The sequence below is a fragment of the Coptis chinensis genome, chromosome 3 (assembly GCF_015680905.1).
Source record: "Coptis chinensis isolate HL-2020 chromosome 3, ASM1568090v1, whole genome shotgun sequence".
In the NCBI taxonomy this organism is placed as follows: domain Eukaryota; kingdom Viridiplantae; phylum Streptophyta; class Magnoliopsida; order Ranunculales; family Ranunculaceae; genus Coptis; species Coptis chinensis.
The window spans coordinates 9,540,311-9,563,305 of NC_141458.1; the positions used below are offsets into that span (position 1 = coordinate 9,540,311).

At 37.1% G+C, this 22,995-nt stretch overlaps 1 long non-coding RNA gene across 3 annotated transcripts; it reads right to left on the bottom strand.

Annotated features, from left to right (window-relative positions):
- Nucleotides 1-7,210: 7,210 nt before the first annotated feature.
- On the bottom strand, nt 7,211-22,988 carry LOC147507795 (uncharacterized). Of its 3 annotated transcripts, XR_015217809.1 has the most exons (6): nt 22,799-22,935; nt 22,545-22,614; nt 22,018-22,281; nt 14,822-14,872; nt 8,126-8,223; nt 7,211-7,365 (listed from the first exon to the last, which is right to left on the bottom strand). It is a non-coding gene; the product is annotated as an uncharacterized LOC147507795 (long non-coding RNA). The 3 variants fall into 3 exon arrangements; XR_015217810.1 differs by lacking the exons at nt 7,211-7,365; nt 8,126-8,223; nt 14,822-14,872 and having other exon boundaries at nt 21,437-22,057; nt 22,799-22,988; XR_015217808.1 differs by lacking the exons at nt 7,211-7,365; nt 8,126-8,223; nt 14,822-14,872 and having other exon boundaries at nt 21,437-22,281.
- Nucleotides 22,989-22,995: the final 7 nt, after the last annotated feature.

The following is a 22,995-nucleotide window of genomic DNA, read 5'->3' on the forward strand; positions in this document are numbered from 1 at the left end:
TAGATGGGGAGGTTAGCATGATCGAGAGTTTAGCTCAAGATTATTTTAACAACCGTTTCCGAAAAACAATATGTACAAATTCCTTTCTTTTAGAACTTCAGATTTTGTAAATGACTCTACTTAGAGGAAGTCAACACCATCCTTGAGTCCACACCAATTGTAGACCGCCGGTTTGCTCCATATATTGAGTATGAATACTTGCTACCTAAGCAAGTATTCATTATGCAAAATGAGGACCCGACAAAACATCTATTGATTTTCCTTCCACCCGGTGCTTAAACCTCTTCCCGGGAGTTAAAATATATTCAACTTGATCCGGATGGTAGTCATCCGGTAATTATATCTTCTTCTCATTATCTAAGAATGAAGAGACACGCGTTTAATCCGGGTGATTAGGGAACATCGGTCGGCGATTGGTTGGTCCCTAGCCGACATTAAGGAATTGACCCTAATGTTTGCACTCATCGTATCCATTTGGAGGATAACGAAGACTTCTCCGCGAACCTCGGCGTCGCTTGAACCCCGCCATGAAATAGGTGGTTAGGGAAGAAGTCTTACGATTACTTTCGATCGCGGGTATCATATACCCAATCTCGATAGCGAATGGGTAAGCCCTATTCATGTAGTTCCTAAGAAATCGGGGAGTTACCATGGTGCGAAACGGGAAGGGTGACTATGTTGTCACCTGAAGGTCCTATGAAATGGAGGATCGTATTGATTCTGAGGCGTTTAAATGCTATGACACGAAAAGGATCACTTTCCCTTACCTTTTATAGATCAAATGCTTTCGAGCGCCTAGCTGGTCATGCTTTTATTGTTTTACGGATGGCTACTCGGGCTATTTTCAGATTATCATTGATATTGATGATCAAGAAAAGACTACCTTCACATGTCCCTTTGGAACGTATGCTTATAAGCGAATGCCTTTTGGCTTTGTAATGCTCACAGTACCTTCCAAATGTGATGTATGCTTCATATATTTAGTGACATGGTAGAAGCTTTATGGAAGTTTTCATGGATGATTTTTCTATCTATGGAGACTCCTTCCGCATCGCTTGTCTAACTTTGTCTAAGGTTTTGACATGGTGTGAAGAAAAAAGAGCCTCGTTTTAAAGCTGGGAAAAGTGTCATTTCATGGTGAAAAAGGGCATAGTACTAGGTCACATCGTATCTAGTGATGGCATCGAAGTAGATAAAGCCAAACTAGATAAGATAGCGACCTACCTAAACCACGGATTTGTCCGTGATATTAGAGCATTTCTAGGCCATGCAAGTTTTTATAGGCGGTTTATTAAAGACTTCTCGAAAATAGCTAGGCCTTTAACTAATCTGCTTTTGAAATATGCAATCTTTGATTTTAATTTTAACTCTGTCGCGAGGCTTTTGAAACTTTAAAAGTTGCCTAACCTCTGCACCAATTATCTGACCTCGATTGGTCTAAACCTTCGAACTCATGTGTGATGCTAGTGATTATCACGGTTAGTGCGATCTTGGGACAAAAACTAGTTAATAAGTCTATTATTTATTATGCTAGTAAAACCTTAAACGATGCTCAACGGAATTATTCAACTACCGAAAAAGAATTCTTAGTCTGTCATTTATGCTTTAGATAAGTTTAGATCCTTATTTGGTTGGTTCTAAAACTTTAGTTTACACGGACTATCACGACCATTAAGTACCTTCTTGCAAAGAAGGATGCTAAGCAGAGATTAATCCGATGGATCCTTCTCCTGCAAGAGTTCACATTAGAAATAAAGGACAAAAGAGGGGTCGAAAACGTAGTTGCCGACCACTTATCTAGACTCACAAACGACGATCAGAGTGATTCTGAGTCCATACCGGACTCTTTTCCTGATGAGCATCTGTATGCGATTTTTTTCAATTACCATGGTATCGACATTGTAAATTATTTAGCGGCTGATGTTATGCCTTATAATTGGTCAAGAAATGAACGTAAGAAGTTCTTGGCCAGAGTTAAGTTATACTACTGGGATGAGCCATACCTTTTTAAGTATTGTGCGGATCAGATTATTCATCGTTGTATTCCCTAGTGGGAATACAATGAAGTTCTATCGTTCTGCCATGACAAAGAGTGTGGTGGCCATTTTAGTGGGATGAAAACAGCCGCTAAAGTTCTTCAATGTGGATTTTATTGGCCTACCCTTTTAAGGATGCCCAAGTGCATTGCAAGGCGTGTATTCGTTTACCAACAACTTGGGCTTAATCACCATGGCGTAATATGATGCCATTAAATCCAATCTTGATAGTAGAAATTTTTGGCGTTTGGGGCATTGATTTTATGGGTCCTTTCCCTGTTTCCCACGGTTTCATTTATATTCTAGTTGGCGTGGACTCGTGGTCTAAATGGATAGAGGCCCTAACTTGCCGTAGCAATGACCATAAGACCGTTGTATTTTTATTAAAGAATATATTTTAAATCGATTTGGCATTCCTAAAGCCATCATTAGTGATGGAGGAACACATTTTGCAAATGAGTTGTTGCATCTCTAGTGAAAAAGTTTGGAGTTACACACAAAGTAGCAACTCCTTATCATCCACAAACTAAGCGGACAAGTAGAAGTTTCTAATAGGAAATCAAAAAGATTTTAGAAACAACTGTAAACCCCGATAGGAAAAGTGGTCGAAGCGTCTATCGGATGCCTTATGGTATAGAACTGCTTTCAAAACTCCTATAGGTATGTCTCCCTTTAGACTTGTATTTGGGAAACCATGTCATTTGCCCGTTGAATTAGAGCACCGTGCTCGTGGGCTATAAAAAAAGCTTTAACTTCAATATTGATGAGGCGGTGTCAAACGCAGTTGCAATTGAATGAGCTTGAAGAAATCCGTAGCGATTCTTACGATCTCGCGAAGGATTATAAAGCTAACATGAAACGTGTTCATGATAAGCAAATCTTGCACAAAGAGTTTGTGGTCGGTCAAAAGGTCTTGCTTTACAACTCCCGTCTACATATTTTCCCAAGAAAACTAAAAACCCGTTGGTCTGGCCCTTTTCTGGTTACTGAAGTCACCCCTTACGGGGCAATCACCTTGGTAAATCCAAATGACAACAATACCTTTCAAGTTAATGGTCAATGGTTAAAACATTTTCACGAACTTCTGTCCCCTGATGTAAAGGAAGTCCTTTTCTGGGACCACATCTATGAGGATTGACTTTTGTCATTGGTGTACTTCCTTTCACTTCCATATAGTGGTAAGTGCACCATTCAGGTAATCGGGCCCTCCCTATGGAGTGTGTGGCTGTAAGTACCGGATCCTAAGTCCACGGTTAACATAATTCATGTTTTCCACTTTTGCATGTTTTCTCGGTTTTTTAGTCATGTTCCTCTATGGGATGAATTATGTATTTATTGTTTTTCGTTTTTCGTTTTTCTTATAATAAACTAATAAAATAAAATATTAATAAAATAAAATAAATAATAATAAAAAAATTCTTAATCATAGAAATAGCAATCTAACAAGTCTTGGGAATCTGACTTTAAACGACCCGCGTTAGAACAAATTTTGTGTTTAAAAATTTGTTTGGAGGTGGGCAATCGGTCTTTCCATCTGGATTGCTCGAACTTTCCATCTGGATTGCTCGAACTTTCCATTTGTATTGCTTAGGCCCATTACTTGTAGTTCAATTGGGTTGACATAATCTAAACTTAGATTTCCTTCGTTCGCATAACTTACGTCACACACGCACTTCGAGGTATTTTTCCACCCTCTTATATGTCACCCATGGTTGGAATTGAGTGTTTTATAGATCATTGGATTGAAAATTCTCTACTGATCATTTCCATAACTCATTAAATCCAAAATCGGGCCAAGATATGCTTGAAGCGGCAAATTGAATTTGAAATTGCGCGAAAAATCGGAAAATTTCGGAATTCAAATTGGGCTTGGGCCCAAACCGCACGCACGACTGTGCGTCTCCTTCCTTCCCAAAAACGCACAGTTCTTTCCTTTTCAATCCCGCCGGTTACCAAGTTTAAATCAAACCTTGAACACCATAATAAAAAAAAAAAAAATAGAGAGAGAGAAGAAAACCTAACTACACCCACACCAAGATAATCAAATCCAACTAAAATCTTCTCCAAACCATTACCACCACCACCCTAACTCCGAAAAACAGCTACCAATTAAAGTAACCACCGCCACCACCGCCACCACCATTGTTTTTAGTTGTTTTTCTTCAAACTCACCTCCCCCACAGTCTACAAAACCATTAGTTATCTCAGAAACTTCAATGGCGCTACGACGAAGAATTTTTCTTGGAGCACGATTTGCTTCCGAACTTAATGGAATTTCTTTCAAGGCCATTTTAAGAGCCCAAAACTGTAGTTTTAACCCTGTAACAGTCATACTTTTAGACCAATTATGTGAGTAATAATTAAAATTAATCTTGATTCGTGTTTTATGCATTTCAGGTAAAAGTCCATTATGTCTAGAGAATTGTGCCACTTTAGCGAGATAAAGGAGCAAAGTGGGTCGGTTGCTAAGGAGTTCTGTGATTAAAGGCCAAGATTCAAGAAGACAAAGCCTTTCTAAAGCACGGTCAAAAGCTGAAAAGTCGACACGGACGAAAAAAGACTTAAAGTCGTGAGAATTCGAAGGTCAGATCTTTGGACTTAGACCTCAGAATTGGGCCTACCTTATGTCAAAACGACCGGATCGGAAAGAGCTTTCCAATGGTCTAAGCCTTGATCCAATCGGAGGAGCAAAAGTGGACGAAAAGTCTGTTGAAGCCAACTGCAACTGAAGAGGCCTTTTTTTGAATTTGAAAGAATTGGGTTTTGGGCACGATTCTCTAGCCCAAAAACATGGCTCCAAGCCCATGCACGATTTTGGATCTGGACATATAAAAAAAAAGCTTAGCTCTTTGTTAATGGTAGCTAGTTAGACCTAAAACCATATAGATAATTCTAGATCTAGTTTTCAGTAGATTAATTAAGTTTTAGTTCCATTTTCAATTCTTGTTTTAGATTAAGTCTTTGAATCATTGTTCTTGATTGATTAGATAAATTAAATAGTTATTTTGTCAATTTCGATTTTTGTCATCTCAATTTATAGATCTAGTTTTAATTCTTGTTGATTATCATTTCGTAGTTTAAGTAGATTGAAACATTGTTAGTTAATTTAGTTAAGTTAGAATTTTAATATGATGTGTAGTTATAATTCAATGGGAAATGATGGTTTGATGACTCAAAGCTAAAACCTCCATTAGAGGGGTTGATGAAGTCTTGATGAAAACTTAGTGGTATAGGGTAGAAGCATTGTAGAATCTATTCCACTCTAGAAGGTCGTGATTCGCCATGAGAATGGGTGGACGACCTCACATGCTAGTTAGTATTCGGTAGAAATGCCATGAACACTAGGGATTAGAACTCAAATTTCTTACCGTAAGAACGTAAGAATCGAGATACAAGAATCTATGCTAGGTTATTAAGTTGGATTCGAGGTGGATTCAATTCCCCTCTAATCCTTTATCTAGATTCAAAAACAATCATATTTCCATAGCATTCGTAGTTAAATTCAACATAATCAATTTCATATAGGTATCGTAGTATAACACCCTTCGTAAAGCTCTCATTAGACTTAAGATTGATTAATTAGATTAGAAAACATTCCATGCTAGAGAACTAGGAGTGGAACGAATTTGTTACTCCACTCTATTTCGATAGAATTGAGAGTAGAAACTTTGATAAAATATAGACACGTAAATAGTTTTAGTTTACTTACGTTTTGAGTTCATCGTTCATTTCGTAGGTAGACTATTCAAATTTTATGTTTATCATCTAGGTTTATACAAACGGCTAACAGTTCAAGGACATTAATTGAAGTCTACTAATCGCCCAATTAAATCCGATCGTCTTTCACTAAGGCAAGTTCAAGGCCTCTCATGATACTTGACCTGATACGGTATCTTTTCATTTGTAAAAGAATAGAAATCCGATATTTATGATAGAAGAAACCAAATTTTCATTCATGAGGGGGATTGTTAGAAAAATGGATTTGCACAAATCCATTGAGATATGAATGAGTAATTTGTCTCCCAAGTTATCCCACATTGAGATGAAATGGGTTTCTCTTGAAATAGTACGTAAAGTGAGAAAAACCTTTTCGAAATGGTGCACTGGTTTGAAACAGTGCATTATACCGAAAAAGTGACGACCTTTCGAAATATGTACTTGGTTCGAAATAGTGCATCATGCCGAAAAGGTATGACTTTTTGAAATAGGCACTGGTTCGAAATAGTGCTTTATGCCAAAATGGTGTGTTCTTTCGAAACATGTGACTTTTAAAAGAGTTGCTTACTTTTTCCTAAGAGTCACTGTGTTGTTTCGAAGAGGCACCACTCACCTATAAATAGTAGATGAATTTGGAGAGAAAAAAATAGCAAATCACACAGAGTTCTGATTTTTCTCTTTTCCCTCTGTTCTTAGTCAAATATTATGTTGTGTTCGCTAAGTCTATAGAATTGAAGTGCTAGCTTTCTATAAAAGAAAATCCGTTCTATCTTGGGAGACAGTTTCCCATCAACCTTCAAGCACCGTGAGGGGGAAAATCTGTCTTAAGGACATAATAAATCTTCACTAAGCTCGGATTTAATCATTAGTAAATTAAGTTCATTAGTTGAACTAAAAGATTTGTTCATGATATATTTGTTATATATCAATTTGTTTTTCTTGTTTACTTAACAATAAGTATATTTTTGAATAAATTTCCTACACAAAGGAGAAGGTTCATATACTAATATTGTATCTTGAACTTTTCCATGCTTAAATTATTTGTTTTCCATACATATTTATGCTTGACAAACATCTCTCTAAACGGTTAATGGAAATTTGAGTTTTAAATCTTATCATTATATATTATCGTACTTCAGCTCCAGTTCATGTTTTGGTAGCTCAATGAAAGTTATAGACTTAAATAAAAGGCTTGATGTCGACACATCTATAGTCTTTCTACTGTATTTGTTAACGTGTAAGGAGAATTATCAAATCATAGTACATTATATTATACTAGCATAAGTGTACGCACATAGATGGCAAAAGAAGTCTATGCCACTATACACCCAAAAAGCATGCATTCAAAATAAATTTGTTATGATCTATTTTAAACGTGTTTAAGTTGCATATAAATAAGTAAACAAACATTAGGAGACGTACACCAACTCAGTAAATCTGAGGAGTTTTTAGCTTGCTAAAATGTAAATATTAAAATTATTAAACTCTATGTAAGATACAATTGAAAGTTAAAGGGCAATACATTCAAATTACAAAGAAACACCACGTAAAATCAATACAAAAGCGGTGGAATCTGGTACATCATCTCCATGTCTTAGTAACAATCCATGACCTGCAACACAATTAATATAAATTAGCTAGAGTATGAAGTGAGATAAACATGGTAGTAACATTGATACAATATAAAAACGTGCATGTTAATTCAAAGACACAGTACAATTCAACTAAATTTTCAGCAACACATGCTTCATAAGTTAATAAAAAGGGTTACATAGATCTTATTTTTTGAAATGGGATTTTCAAAAATTAGTGATGCCCCATCTCGTAGCCGTTGGATCTTGCAATTGGGGGGTATCACTAATATTTTTGAAAATGGGGAGGTAACACTCATTGCAACTATTAATGGGAATTCATCTCGTAGCCGTTGGATCTTGCAATTGGGGGGTATCACTAATATTTTTGAAAACGGGGGGGTAACACTAATTGCAACTATTAATTGGGGGGGGGGGGGGGGGTGTAAGTCTAACTAACCCAAAAATAAATAATGCAATCACTATTTGACCACACCCCACCAGCAATTGAGATTAACCAAAACTCACCCATATATATGCTTTTAACCGAGATTAATTGGTCTATATTAGAAGCTTTCAATAGACTGTAGTTGTCCAAGAGTTTACACTACCATGAACATTGGAAAATGTCTTAAAGACATGACAAAGACAACGCGTAATCTCTGTATCATTTAAAATTAAAATCTTTCACTCCTCCCACAGGTCTATATGTGAAATTTCAAGTTACATCATTTTTGTAAATGCTATTACCTACAAGTTTACAACCATCTGAAAATCAACATAAGGAGAAGAGATAAATACCTAAAAATCCATGAAAAGGTACACCTACATAGTCCCACTTCCTCGTTGCAAAAACATTGGCCGTTGCAACCACTCTTGCATGTCTTTTCACCCATTCTCTATAAACAGAGCAAGTGGGTTTAAGTAAGAGATAATGTGCGAAGCGATTTTAATCATATCCACAACTCTACAATCAGTGCAAATGCAAAAATTTCAATAAGGGAAAAAAAACATGGGAAAATGAAGCTATGAAATGTGGCATTGTCATACGTAATGGTAAACTTCAATTTATTAAAAATATAGGTATGAAATGAAATTGGCTACAGTGAATCATTAAAAATATTCCAAGTGAAGGAAACAAAAATCCGATAAAGAAATGCATAGTTAAGTAGTTGCTACTTAAATACCTTACAAACTTTGACTCGGCGATGAGATATGACACATTTAAGAGAAAATTCAAACAACATGACAATTATAAATTAAAAATAAAAAGTGAAAAGTGAAAAATAAAAATAAATAATAGCTTAGACAATTTGAGTGGGTGATAACTAACGCCCACACCGTAATCCTTCACAAATCCTCCAAAGAGAAGAAAAAAAACAGCGTTGAGATGATATCTGATTAGAATTGATGTATACTCAAAGGCGAAAGCGATCTTCGATGATAAACACCAATGAAAGTTTATGGAAATACCTAAAAACTAGGGTTTTAATAGAAAAACGAATTCTCTTAATTCAATAATAATAATCAAGTCTGAAAATCTTAAGGTTTACATCTGCTTATAAAGAGAACTAGATGCTAAAAAGAACAAATCATAATCATAATAGAACTAGGGAAACTAAAATAGAAGCTAGTCTAATTCTAATTAACTAAGGATTCAAAATAGAAATAGAATAAAAGATAAACTCTAGCTGTAGCATTATGCATGTGTTGTGCACATGATAATCTATTGCGTCCTCGCATCAATCCCCCCAGCTTGAGAAGAGCTCGTCCTCGAGATTAAGTCTTTGTACTTCTGGTAGAAAGTAGGATCCATGAGTTGAAATGCAGCATCAGAAATCTATGAATTTTCTGAGAATGGACGGTCACACCACTTCACCAAATAACGATCATAAGTACCCTGGCGAGTCGTAGTAGAAACATCAATGACAGTTTCAATCCGATCTGTAGCAGTAGCAGGAACAACAGTATGATCTATAGGTAGGGGAATATGTGGAATACTATCGCCAACAAAAAGAGTGAGATCCGCTACATTATGAGTGCGAGATATACGCATCTCGGGAGGGAGGTCCAATTCATAAGCATTTTCTCCATGACGGGCGACAATGGGAAATGGGCCAAATCATCGCATCATTAACTTGTGAGATGAAGGCCGACGATCTTTTCTCAAATAAACCATCACCAAATCACCAACCTCGAAAGTCACCAAGCGCTTATGTTTGTCTCCATTAGTCTTGTACATGGCATAAGATTTCTCCAAATGCTTCTTGACATCCTCATGAATAAGGTGAATCCGGGAAGCAAATTCCTTTGCAGAAGCACAAACGGGAACAGTTGATGGAATAAGAGCAAGATCAAGAACAGTAAGAGGAGTCATTCCAATTACAATCATGAAAGGAGAAAGATCTGTAGAACGGTTGACAGAGTTATTATAAGCAAACTCTGCTTGTGCTAGAACAAACTCCCAAGATTTTGGATTATCATCAATCAAACATCTCAATAGGTCTCCCAAACTACGATTTACAACCTCAGTTTGCCCATCAGTCTGTTGGTGGAAAGCTGTAGAAAATTGGAGCTTACTCTTAAAAAGCTTCCATAATGTTTTCCAAAAATAGCTAGTAAACTTGACATCTCGGTCAGAAGTGATAGTGCGAGGTAAACCATGCAAACAAACTATCTCACGGAAGTATAAATAAGTAACATGTGCAGCATCTGTAGTACGAGTGTAGGGAATGAAATGAGCCATCTTGGAGAAACGATCCACAACCACAAAAATAGAATCCTTTCCATGTGTAGAACGTGGTAAACCCAACACAAAATCCATGGAGACATCAACCCAAGGTTTGTCGAGAATCGGAAGTGGAGTATACAAACCAACATTATTGTGTTTACCTTTCGCTGTCTGGCACACATAACATCGCTCAATAAACCGGTTAATATCTCTATGCATAGTAGGCCAAAAGTACTTCTCCCTGATAGAGGCAATGGTCTTTATGATCCCAAAGTGACCACTCAACCCCCCAGCATGCATTTCAATCATAATCTGATCACGGAGGGAAGAAACGAGAATACAAAGTTGTGAACCCCGAAATATGAAACCATCATGGAGAAAAAATTCACCAGATACACCATAATGTACTAAACAGTTGGCATGAATAGAACCAAAATAGGCATCTTGAGCATATAAGTCGCGTAACTCATCAAAACCAAACAAAGAGGTACGAAGAGTAACCAAGAGATGCGAACGAAAACTCAAAGCATCAGCAACCCGATTATCCTTTCCAACCTGAAACTGTAAGTGGAAAGTATAGTTCCGCAAGAAAGAGTTCCACTTGATATGTCGAGTACTAACATCCTTCTGAATATTAAGATAACGAAGAGCTTCATGGTCAGACTTTATGAGGAATTCACGATGAATAAGATAATGATGCCAACGTCGTACAACTTGGACAACTATATAGTACTCCAAGTCATATGTAAAATAATTCAATTTAGCACCAGTAAGTTTCTCACTATAGAAAGCAACCGGCTTGCCATTTTGGCTCAAAACAACACCAATGTCGTACTTACAAGCATCACATGTCACCTTAAAGAGTTGAGTGAAATTTGGCAAAACTAAAACAGGAGAAGAAGTCATCTTCTTCTTAATCAAGTCAAATGCCTCATTAGCGTTAGGAGTCCATTTGAAAGTTTTCTCACTCGTCAAAAGCAGTTAAAGGAGCCATAATACTGCTGAAATTATGAATGAATCGTCTATAGAAAGAAGCTAATCCATGAAAACTACGAACCTGAGTCACTGTAGAAGGAATAGGCCACTCAATAATAGCCTGGACTTTGGAATCATCAACACGAATACCATCAGCAAAAACCACAAAACCCAAGAATCCCATAGATTCAACCAGGAAAGAACATTTCTTAAGTTGTAAATAAAGCTTCTCAGTACGCAAAACACCCAAAAGAATCTCAATATGCTTGATATGTTCAGACTCATAAGAACTGTAAATCAAAATATCATCAAAGTAGACCACAAAATTTATTCAAATAAGGCTTCAAAACCTGAGTCATAAGATGCATGAAGGTAGAAGGAGCATTAGAAAGACCAAATTAAGGGCATGACCAACCACTCATATAAACCGTCCTTCGTTTTAAAGGAAGTTTTCCATTCATCTCCAAGGCGGATACGAATGTGATGAAATCTAGATCGCAAATCAAGCTTGGAAAACACCTTAGCACCATGCAATGAATCAAGCATATCATCAAGGCGTGGAATGGGAAAACGATATTTCACAGTGATTTTGTTAATAGCCCTGCTATCAACACACATCCTCCAACTCCCATCTTTCTTAGGAGTAAGTAAAGCTGGCACAACACAAGGGGACATACTCTCTCTGACAAATCCCTTAGCTAATAACTCAGTAACTTGCCTCTGTAACTCGGCATGTTCAGAAGGAGCCACGCGATAATGTGGTAAGTTAGGGACGAGAGCTCCAGGAATAAGATCAATAGCATGTTGGATATCTCGTAAAGGGGGCAATCCTCCATTAACAGGCTCAGTACAAACATCAGAATATGAATCTAGCATTAGTTGTAACACAGGTGGTATAGTAATAAGGCTTGCAAGAAATGACGCAGTAAGAGCAAGAAACATACTACAATTACGTCCGTTTGCTAGAAAACCTAGTATCACTGGTGCACGTGGATGAGAAGGTGGGGGGAATGGAGTCAGTGGTGCCAAAACAATTTGCTCGCCACTAAAAGTGAAGGTATAAGTGTTCTCACACCCATTATGAGTAACAATGAGATCATACTACCAAGGACGACCAAGTAACAAGTAGCATGCATCCATGGGTGCAATAGAACACCAAATAGCATCCTTGTATTTAGGACCAATGGAGAAAGAAACTAGACAACGGCGAGTAACCTTGACTGTGGCACCATCCTGTAACCAAGAAATAGTGTAAAGTTTAGGATGTGGCTCATCCTTGAGTTTCAGCTTGTCCACCATATCTTTAGAAACAATATTATCACTGGAACTGCTGTCAATGATAACATTACACAACATGTCATTCGAAGTGCAGCGAGTACGGAAGATATTATGACGAAACCATGACGTAGGATCATGCTTAACAACTGGAGTAACTAAAGAACGGCAAACAATCAATTGGGGACAACCGGAATCTGCATAAGTCAAAAAGCCATCAATCTCAGTGTCGTCTTCTTCCAGATGGGTGAGATTTTCTTCATCCTGTGTTAAACCCACACGTTTGAGCTTAGGACAGTCACTACGAACATGTTCAATTTTCTTACACTCATAGCATGTGATTGGATCCACTCTGGTAGGAGGAGGTTTGGATGACGAAGTAACATGGGTAGAAGTGGCACTAGCAGTAGCTGAAGGGGATGAGCGAAGCAAATCTTCAGCTTTGAGAGCATATTTAATGGCATCAGACATATCATAAACATCTTTGAAAGCTAATGCCTCTCGAAGTGGTTTGCGCAACCCATTCAAATAACGCCCAATTTTTTGATTGACGGATTCAGACAAATCAGCCCATGTGCACAACAAAAGGAACTCCTCAGTATACCCAGTCACACTTTGAAGTCACTGTTTCAAGTTTTGGAGGCGCATGAATAAATCCCTTTCATAGTCATGAGGAATAAATTCTTTTTTTAACTCTCGGTGCATCTTATTTCATGTAGTAATCTGGCGGTAGTGTGATTGTGCACGGGTTTGTTGCAATTCATCCCACCAAACGAGTGCATAACCCTTGAGTTTGGTGGCTACCAATTTAACACACCTAGGATCTTTCATATTCTTGTAATAAAAAAAAATCTCAATTTTGTTCAACCAATCCACAAAAGCATTGGGATTCAATTGTCCATCAAATTTTGGCACATCTAACCATATATCACCCATCTGAGTTTTTTCTAAAATTCATAATAAACAGTTTATGTCAACATTACCTGCGGTATCTTGCAAATTTTTCAGAAGCTCGCGTCTTTGGTTGCGACCATTATTGTTATCGCGCTGCGGTGGAGAAGAGCTAGAGGAAGAGTCAGAAGGATCTGGTTGGTCAGGGGCTAACCGAAGAGGTTGTCGACGATTTCCACGTAGTGACATAGGCGGAGAGTCAATGTACGAATCAAGGTCGTATGGCGCACCATTGGTAGCAGTAGGCCCATTGTGTTGGTGGCTATCACGACTATGCCTATTAGTTTGGTGCTCCTTAACTTTATAAATAGGCCCATATGGACGGGATGGGGTACCTTGGGCCTAATAAGTAAAAACCCGTGAGGGAATATCCAATTGAGACTGATGGTTGTGTAAAGGAAGGATGGGTCGTCTTCCTCCTTCACGAGGAGCTTGCTGGTAGTGAACATTGTCTTCATGGCCAAGATTATCTTCATCTTCATCTCAAATTCTGTGTCGTTGTAGAGTCTGATGTTAATTTAGATCTGCTGTGTGAAAAGTTGTACCAGGTTGGTGGTGATGATCTGGGAAGGTGGTAAAGCCTCAAAATTTTGAATTGGTTGTTGTTGGAGAAGTCGGGTCTAGTTTCTCCTTGGTGCACTTGCAACAGCACATTTGTGGTGGCTGTGATTGGGTTTGAGTGGGGGTAACTTCGGCAGGGGTTGTGGGTCACACATCCATGCGGCAATGCGATGGTGGTGTAATTGATATTGTTCTCTAGGTGCTTCAGGTAAAGAAAAGGTAGCGGGAAGGTACGGTGACGAGCGTTGTCACAAAAAAGTGAGGCTGTCTACATCATAGTTTCGCTCCGATTCAAGAAGGGTGGGAGTATGCTGATGATGATGCGGGGTTGACACCTTCAATAGAATTTTATCAGTGCTTCTTCAATGCGGGTAACATGAGTCGTCAAAGTAGGTGGTTTCTCCTTGCTTTTTTTGTGATTTACCATTGTGAAAAACCCAAAATCTTAAAGAATCTGATACCAATTTGATGTATACTCGAAGGCGGAAGCAATCTTCGATGATAAACATCAGTGAAAGTTTATGGAAATACCCAAAAACTAGGGTTTGAATAGAAAAACGAATTCTCTTAATTCAACAATAATAATCAAGTCTGAAAATCTTAAGGTTTACATTTGCTTATAAAGAGAACTAGATGCTAAAAAAACAAATCCTAATCATAATAGAACTTGAGAAACTAAAATAGAAGCTAGTCTAATTCTAATTAACTAAAGATTCAAAATAGAAATAGAATAAAAGATAAACTCTAGCTGTATCATTATGCATGTGTTGTGCACATGATAATCTATTGCGTCCTTGCATCAAGAACGTTAGAACAATAAAACATACTAACGAAGCAACCTAATGCAGCCAGTATTATATAAATTTAAAACATGTGTCTTATGTCTGAACTTTAAGATTACAACCTAATGCGGCAACAACAACATATTTGGCATATGCACGGTCCACATTTCTATTAGAAATGACAATGCTCCATATAATATGTGATTATTATCTCAATATTACCTGTTTCATTGAGAAGTTCTTATGGAGTCACTGCTTCCAGAATTTATCCACCTGCCACCCAGACTTGATCAACCACTAATGATATGCTTAGATATGAAATCACGAAGAACACTGGAATGAATATCATGGTCTTTCATAACCCAAAATACAAATAAAACTTAATTGCCAACTGGAAAAAATTACTCCATCAGTTACTCCAACCCTTACTAAACATGCAAATTTGATAGTGGATAAGTGAAATAGATCTGATGTTAAAAAATTGGTGTTTAGATCAATTAATATTTTGTGTAGTAAAAGTTGAAATTTGATGCTATTCGAGTCAAGATGCAAATATATATATATATATTAAATTAATTAATTAATTTTTAAAAAAAAGACATTATCTATTTTGAATTAATTTCAAAACTTATATCACAACTTGGTCCATCAACATAAATAAAGGGAAATTAATTAAAACTTTTTGCAAAATAAGCAAGTGAATCATATAACGGGTTTAGTTATAAACATAGCTTATTGAGCATCATATCCCTCTCAGTGTTCAAAGTATGAAATGAACCCTTCCAAGTTGTTGTTCTAAGAGGTTGCCAAAATAGTGTATTGATACAGGTTATACAACACCATAGCCTTTTCTTTGTAGAGTTGCATACCGGGTTGAATATAGATGAAGCAATCACTCAATCAAAACTTAAAATTTACAGTAGAAACTAAAACTAACTCAATGCGTATAAGAATCATAACGAAAGAATTTTTGGGATTGAAGTAGGTAAATAGGAAAATACAGGTATTTTGTCTTGTTTCACTGCATATCCAGTTTAGTATCTTAGATTCCTAACTTTTTTCTGCTTACCTTTCATAACAACAGGTCCTCTTAACCAAAGCTCACTACTATTGGCTGGAGGCATACAGGAACCAGAGTTTCAATTCACAACTGTAGCTTGCATGAGCTTGCATGTTTAGCACCTTAAGTCCCACTGACGTATACTTACTAAATTGTCCTTTATTGAAGCCATGTGTTCCTACTGCATTGGACTCATACATGTCATACCCCTAGAAAAATATAATGATTTGATATTAAGATTGTATGCAACGATCAATCGCTTATAAATTTCCAATGGAATCGCATCTTAGGTCAAAAAATATTCACAGATAAATAAAACTTAATTTGAGCGCCAAGTAGAATCCCAATTCATATATAAGTATAGATTGAAAAAAGAACTACTGGAAGCTTTTAATTCAAAAAGAACTACTGAAAGCTTTTGAATTGTTTATAATGAAAATGATGTCAACTATGCAGGAGCACAAAGATGGAACCTGACAACCAAAGTCCTGAAAGTATTTTACTAACATCTAAAGCTCTAACTCATACATATTGTTTGTAAAATTTTGAGTGATTCAAGCTTCTCAAAAGTATACTGTATTCAGATGTGTTGCAATTAACTCTAACCCTTTTTATGTTACCTAATTAACATAGCATTGAAGTAAAAGAATATTTGTTCTACATTACGACAAAAAAAAATCAAATGCAAGAGAGAAGGAAACAAAATTTGCAGCAAAAATTGGAGTAATATATAGGTATTTGAAAGAGGAAACTGGTATTGACATGTGTATGATGAAATGTACCAGCTAATGCATGTACCTTGCACCAATATTTTTTCTTGAAAACATTCATATGATTAGGAGTAAACTTCCAAATGATTGAATTTTGTGCTAGGCTAATATGGAGGTTACCCATTGAAATTAAAAACAAAATAACATATTTCCCACGCCTAAGGCAATTTGGATTTATCACTATTATCATTTTAAAACTTCAATCATTAGATTGATCAAGGTAGACCCATTGTCAATGGTAAATAAAAAAGAATAATAATAAATAAATAAATAAAATGTAATAATAAATAGTGTAAATATATATAAATTTGAATTAGTAGTTTTTTTCACTGTATTAAAGCTATATAAAAAAAATAAAATATTAGGCTACACAGGTTTCTAAGAGAACAACTTTTACAATATTTTGTCAATCTTCCAGAACTTAGTTTACACTAAATGATAAGAAATGAGAGTAAGTTGCATCACCGAAAAAACTTTGAGGAAGACAATGAAGAAGCTGTACTGAGTGGTTTCATAAAATGGGACCCTTAAAATCAATACGAAGAAGACATGGTGTAACAGACAATCAAATTGGAGTAGATGTGACTATACTTTATTTGACAATCAAAAGGAATTTAGGGAGGCAAATAGCAATCTCAAAGTTACACTGAAGCGAAGCGAGCCGTGGTAGTCTATGTCCGGCAGGCGACTTGAGATAAAAGGGAAGAAAAACTATAGGTTCAACTACTTGTCATGGGGGGGGGGGGGGGAAAGGTAAGATTTGCATAGAATAGAAATATCATTACTGGTTGGGGTAGAACCTTGCTTAATAAGATAAGACTGTTCCTATGGTTTTAGTAGAGTAAGATTGATCCTAATGAAAATATTAGCACTGCAAGGGTAGGGACATTAATAGTAAACATTAGTAATACTATTAAGACTTTATATCTATACTGTAAATAGTATAAAGATGAAACTTTACAGCAAAGTATCCTTGCAACTAAGAAAGTAAGTAAGTGATTGACTATGATTCGTGCATCGCTAGTACACAGGACCGTTGTTTGTGCAACGAAAGTAGCACAGGATAGGCATTCTTCTAATGAGAATCCATTGAAACTGACTGGGCAGGAGACCTAGATGAGCGTAAGTCTACCACGGGGATATTGGTTTACAAAAGCAAAGAAAGGGAACAACGCCTAGCAGCAGAGAGCACAAAACAACCCGGGAAAAGGAGTTTCAAATAACTATTCTCACTTTCATATACGATTGAAAGGCCTCCCCTATTAATTAACATATGGTTTTCCTTTTCCTCGAAAGGAGAAAGAAGATGGTACACTCAAATTGTATTATTTAAGGGTTTATTGCTTGCCAAAGATCCTTCTTATAGAATTGGTAGGTCACCGAGTTATTCAAATAAGTCGTGTTTTCCGTCTAACCTTTTTACCCTTCGGCTCTTGGAAACCCCAACACATTATTTGGTTTGTTCAATGGACACATCTAATACGATCTAGAAAACACGCTTACATGCTCTATGGCTTCTCAGCTCGAATGCGAATACCAGGATCACAATTACTCGTCAGCTAGCTAGCCACTCAGCATGTCCACCTAAACATTGTACCTATTTGAGGGAAATTAAAGATCTGTTCCAATAAACTTTTGAGTGCCTTCATACCTAAGCCTTTGACTGCAAATCCTGAAAAATGAAGCACCAATATATCCATTCAATGGAGAACAACCTTCCAACCAGACAACTGAAAACACACAACTTCCTCCACAAATTCAACTTAAGCATTCATGTACTTCTTTGGCTCAACCAAAATAGTCAGATGCAATGACAAAATGATAAACCCACTTGCTACAAAATGACAACCCAAAACCATTATCACTCATAAACCCCTAACCACTTAGAAAGTACAAACAACTCTACAGCTACCGATGGAAGAAGGATTTAAAAAGTTAACCTTGCATCAAACTTGTGAATACTCTAGAACTGACCGCTCTGTATTCTAATTACCCTGATGTAAGCACAACAAAGACAAAACACCCTAACGACAAAGACAAAATCATCACATGTTAGGATGTGGCATGAGAGCAGTTGCTCGAATTGCCGTGAAGTGGGTTTTAAAACCAACACCAAAAAGAATTGCCGATTCCGTTGGTCATATGAAAAAAGCTGACATTTCTATCACTCAATCTCAATAGACTGTCCAAAATGGTTCAAAAAAAAAAAAAAAAAAAACATTCCAACAAACATCAAATAATGAATCAAATAAGAACACAACAATAAACAATGAAAGAAACAATCTTCTTACCTGTTGTTATTGCTTTCTTCTTCTGCTTATTTTGTAATTTAAAAAGAACAAATTGCTATTGATGTTACAACTTCCATACCAATTCGATCAATACAGAATGGATACGTTTGCATTTATCGCACAAAAATCATAAATCTAAACAAAATAAACAGAGCACCCAAGTTGTAAAATCTGACCTTCTTTGTTCTTCTTCAAAGAAATCCAACAAAGAGTAAAACAACAAAAAAAGCTCCACTTAGCTATAGTGCAGCAGCCTGTTGAACAAAAAAAAAATAGTAGGCAATCAATCCATCGACAATGGAGTTTGGGTAATTTGGGTTTAGTGAGGAAAGAGGTATGCAGGAAGAGTGGAGGAGATTTGTGGGTTTCGTAAGAAGAGAAGAATAGTTGATTTTTTTTGGGGGTTTTTTGAGTTTAGCGAGAAAAGAGATTTGGTTCCTATCTTATCTTATACTAGTATACTGCTAAGCAGTGGGGGCGTGAGAGGGAGGAGTGGAGAGGGAGAGGGAGGAGTGGAGATGAAGGGTGGAGAAGAGAAGGGTACGGTCAGAGAAGGGGCGGAGAAGAGAAGGGTACGGTCAGACACAAAAGAAGTGTTTTTGGAGGGTACGGACAGACAAAGGAGAGGGTGACACGAAGCAAGCGGTTTTTTGGGTGACTTTAGAAAAGCGACCTCAAGAGTTTGCTACGCTCACGGATTACAATTGAGAAGACAAAAACCTACTGATTGAATTGATTTCATTTGATAAGAACGAATTTGTTTGACAGAGTCTTGTTTTGATTGGGTAAAGCAGGTGGTGGAAGCTGAGGATGATGGCCCGGAGTTGAGCAGCTAGGAGAACGTAGGTGTTGAATGGTGTTTGGAGGAAAAACCAGGACAGACGCTGGATAGAGTTAAGCAGCTAAAAAGGACATATGGGGAATGGGGTGAGGAGAAAAAGCGCGGTGCACGGCTAGCTCACCCACGCCTCTATGTGCTGGCGGCTCAAGCTACATCGGCTAATTCGGGTAAGCTTTTTTAAAGGTGTTTAGATATATACTTACTGCTACATGGAATTGGATATGTCATTCCTGATTCCTCCCCCAAAAAATTATGCGTAATACCAGGCCTATGTTAGGGGCAAATCTTATGTGGATTTGTGGATTTGATCTCCCTAATCCCTATCATGGAGTTCATCCTCAAGAAAAGTTAGCTCATTCGAAATTGTCTAACCTTATCAAGAGAACCAAAAAGTGTACACCGTCCACATTTGAACGCATACTTTTGAGAATGTTAGGACTGCCAACAGGCATCCTACTCTTTGACTTGCGTACATGTGACCTCACTAATTAAAAACATATTTTTTTTTCGATAAAAAAAAGAAGACGACGACTTTTTTGCATCAACCTCTTGACTTCTTGTCACTAGAGCATAAAATCTACAGTGTATACTTTGTACTCATCGTATTGGAAACTACCCTGCAAGACATTTTCAATATAGGATGTGTATAAGAATGAGTCATATGTTCCATATAGGGTTGGAAATAGTACGGGATGCGACCCGAATCCGACCATATCCGAATCCATTTTAATGGATATGGTTTCTATGTTTGTGACTAGAATCCGACCCGAATATCCGAAAACCCGAATCATTTTAACAAGATTTATATTTTGATGCCTAACAATTAATTTCTATCTTACATTTACATATAAAAATTATTAAAATAATATATTTTTTGGTGTTTTTTAATGGATATGGATATCCGAAATCCGACCCGAATCCAGATGGATCCAAATATGGTAAAGAGTTTTGAGTGAGAATCCGACCCGAACCCGTCCATTTCCAGCCCTAGTTCCATACTACCATGTTATATATGTAGAACGAAAGGGTACATTACCTTGGGATATTTGTGGAAAAATCGAAACAAGGTGATTTATGAAGAGAAGAAATCCAATTTTTCGGATATTTGCTTTCTCACCAGGAGAGCCATCATCAGAGCCTACCAATGTTCATCAAGTACTATGAACAATTGCATGACGGACATGAAAGCTCTGCACAGATTCAATCTTCCACATAAAGTGAGAAGAGCCCCCCAAATTATTGAATGCTATTGGCTTCCCCCAACCCCGGGGATTCTAAAAGTGAACGCAGACGGGAGCTCAAGGGGAAATCCAGGTATGGCAGGATGGGGCATAGTTCTAAGGGACTACAAAGGAGATTTCTTGGGGGCAGCAGCAGGGGGGTTGGGTATTGCAACTAACTACATGGCGTAAACCGTGGCGCTTGTTGAAGGTATTCAGAGAGCCTTGGAATTGACCGAAATACATTTGGGTTGAATCGATTCTTCCTCGCTGGTTAAAGCTTTTCAAGAGGACACAAGACATTGGAAAGTTAGAGCTAAATGGAGGCAAACAAGGAGAAAGCCACATGGATTAATGTCAACGCAACATGGCGAGAAACTAACTTAGGAGCGGACAGTTGTTCGAGGCATGGAGCAAATAATTACAAAGGGGGGAAAGTAAATGGTGGGGCACAAGGCCCCCTTTCATGAGAAACCTGGAGAACCAGTTCACTACCTACTTTCGTTTCTCTTATTAATTTTGGGCTGTAATAGGTTGGTACACATATGATGATACTCACACTAGGCAACTTTTACTCTACTTATTCATTTTCTTTGTAACTTTCATTTTATTCTTTTAATCAATTACCTTTTAGCGAAAAAAAAAAACCTTGGGACCTCATTTGCTCATTGGGATTTTGAAGGGGAACAACAACACCATCCTCTAGTTGAAGATGCAAACACATCTGTTCGGTCCTTGACACTCTGTGAACTGGAAATCCCAATTCAAAATTTGAAACATGAGCTTAAGTGCAGAAGAACAAACTGTAACTTTTGCTATATCGGAATCACATTAGACAATTCTGTTTGTAGCACTTAATGCAGCATCTTGTGCCCAACAGTAGAATTGCTACCAAAAGAAAGAAAGAAATAAAGAAAGGGGAGGAAAAAAAAACACATTGAGTTGAAGAGTAATACATAAGCAACCTCCCAAACTAAAAGTGGTTAAGGACATATAAAAGTAATTTAAAAATGCTTGAGGTTGCTTAGAGGATTGCAAAAGACATTTCGAACACCTTTACATATTCAAGTTCAAATCCATCCCGACACTGCTCATGATAGTATCAAAAGGTGATAGAATGTCATATCAAATTCGGTGTCAAGAAAATATTGCAAAGCTTTCATATAATGTTATTACACCTTTGTAAAAGGATTTAATACACCTCCGTAGAAATTCAAGGACACAGAGATTACATACCAGGACACATGCAGGCTATAGGCTCTGGTCATATGGGCACCTGCAATAGGTTCGAAGATAGTCTCATCAACATCATTAGCAACAACACTAACTGTATTTTCTTTCTCCATCATTTCACATTATTTCTCAATACCCTAATTCCTTTTGCTTTCTCTACACAATGAGGTTTGTGTGAGTTCGCTATCGCCTATCCCAACACCTCATCAGGCATATAATGTTCATGCTCTTCAGTACACGTATTGTTCCTGATGTTGCAAATGATGCCTGCATATATGATCATGTAGCATATATACATGTATAACTAAGGTGCCAACAAAATAATAATATACAAATCCAACTCCCAAATGACCAAGAGTTAATTAATTATGTTGGTGTAATATTGTTGCTTGTAGTAGAGAATATGAAATATCGATCCTTATATATCATATTATAACCATGGATATACAAAGTTTCTTTCAGACATTTCGTAAAATAAATTGACGCTAGAATTGGTGAAGTATGATTAAAGTGAGAGAGCTAGAACGTACCTTTTTTAACTATCAAAGCCCCACGAAACATCAATATATTATCATCAGAATAATAATAGTTTCCAGTTTCCTGTATAAAACATCTTCCATGCATTTCGTCAAACACGTTGAGACAACAATCCAAAACTCCACATTTCCATTACAAAACACTCAAATGGTTTTCTAAAAAATATGCTTTTAGAAAACCCAAATTCGATAAGAAAACAAACTTTTTGTTTCCCCGCCAAAATTTAACCCAGTAGCAATGCAACAACCTTGAATTGGTTCTTGGTGCCAAAAGTTCAAACATGATGGAACACTCTTGTTCACTGGAATCTTGTAGCGGGAAAAGAAGAAGGAGAACTTGCACTTGCACACACAGATAGAGGAATAATCAAGAACGGTCAAGATAACCTTTTTTAGATCGTGAAAAGACCAAAATGCCTCCTAAATAGAGAGCAAAAATACGAAA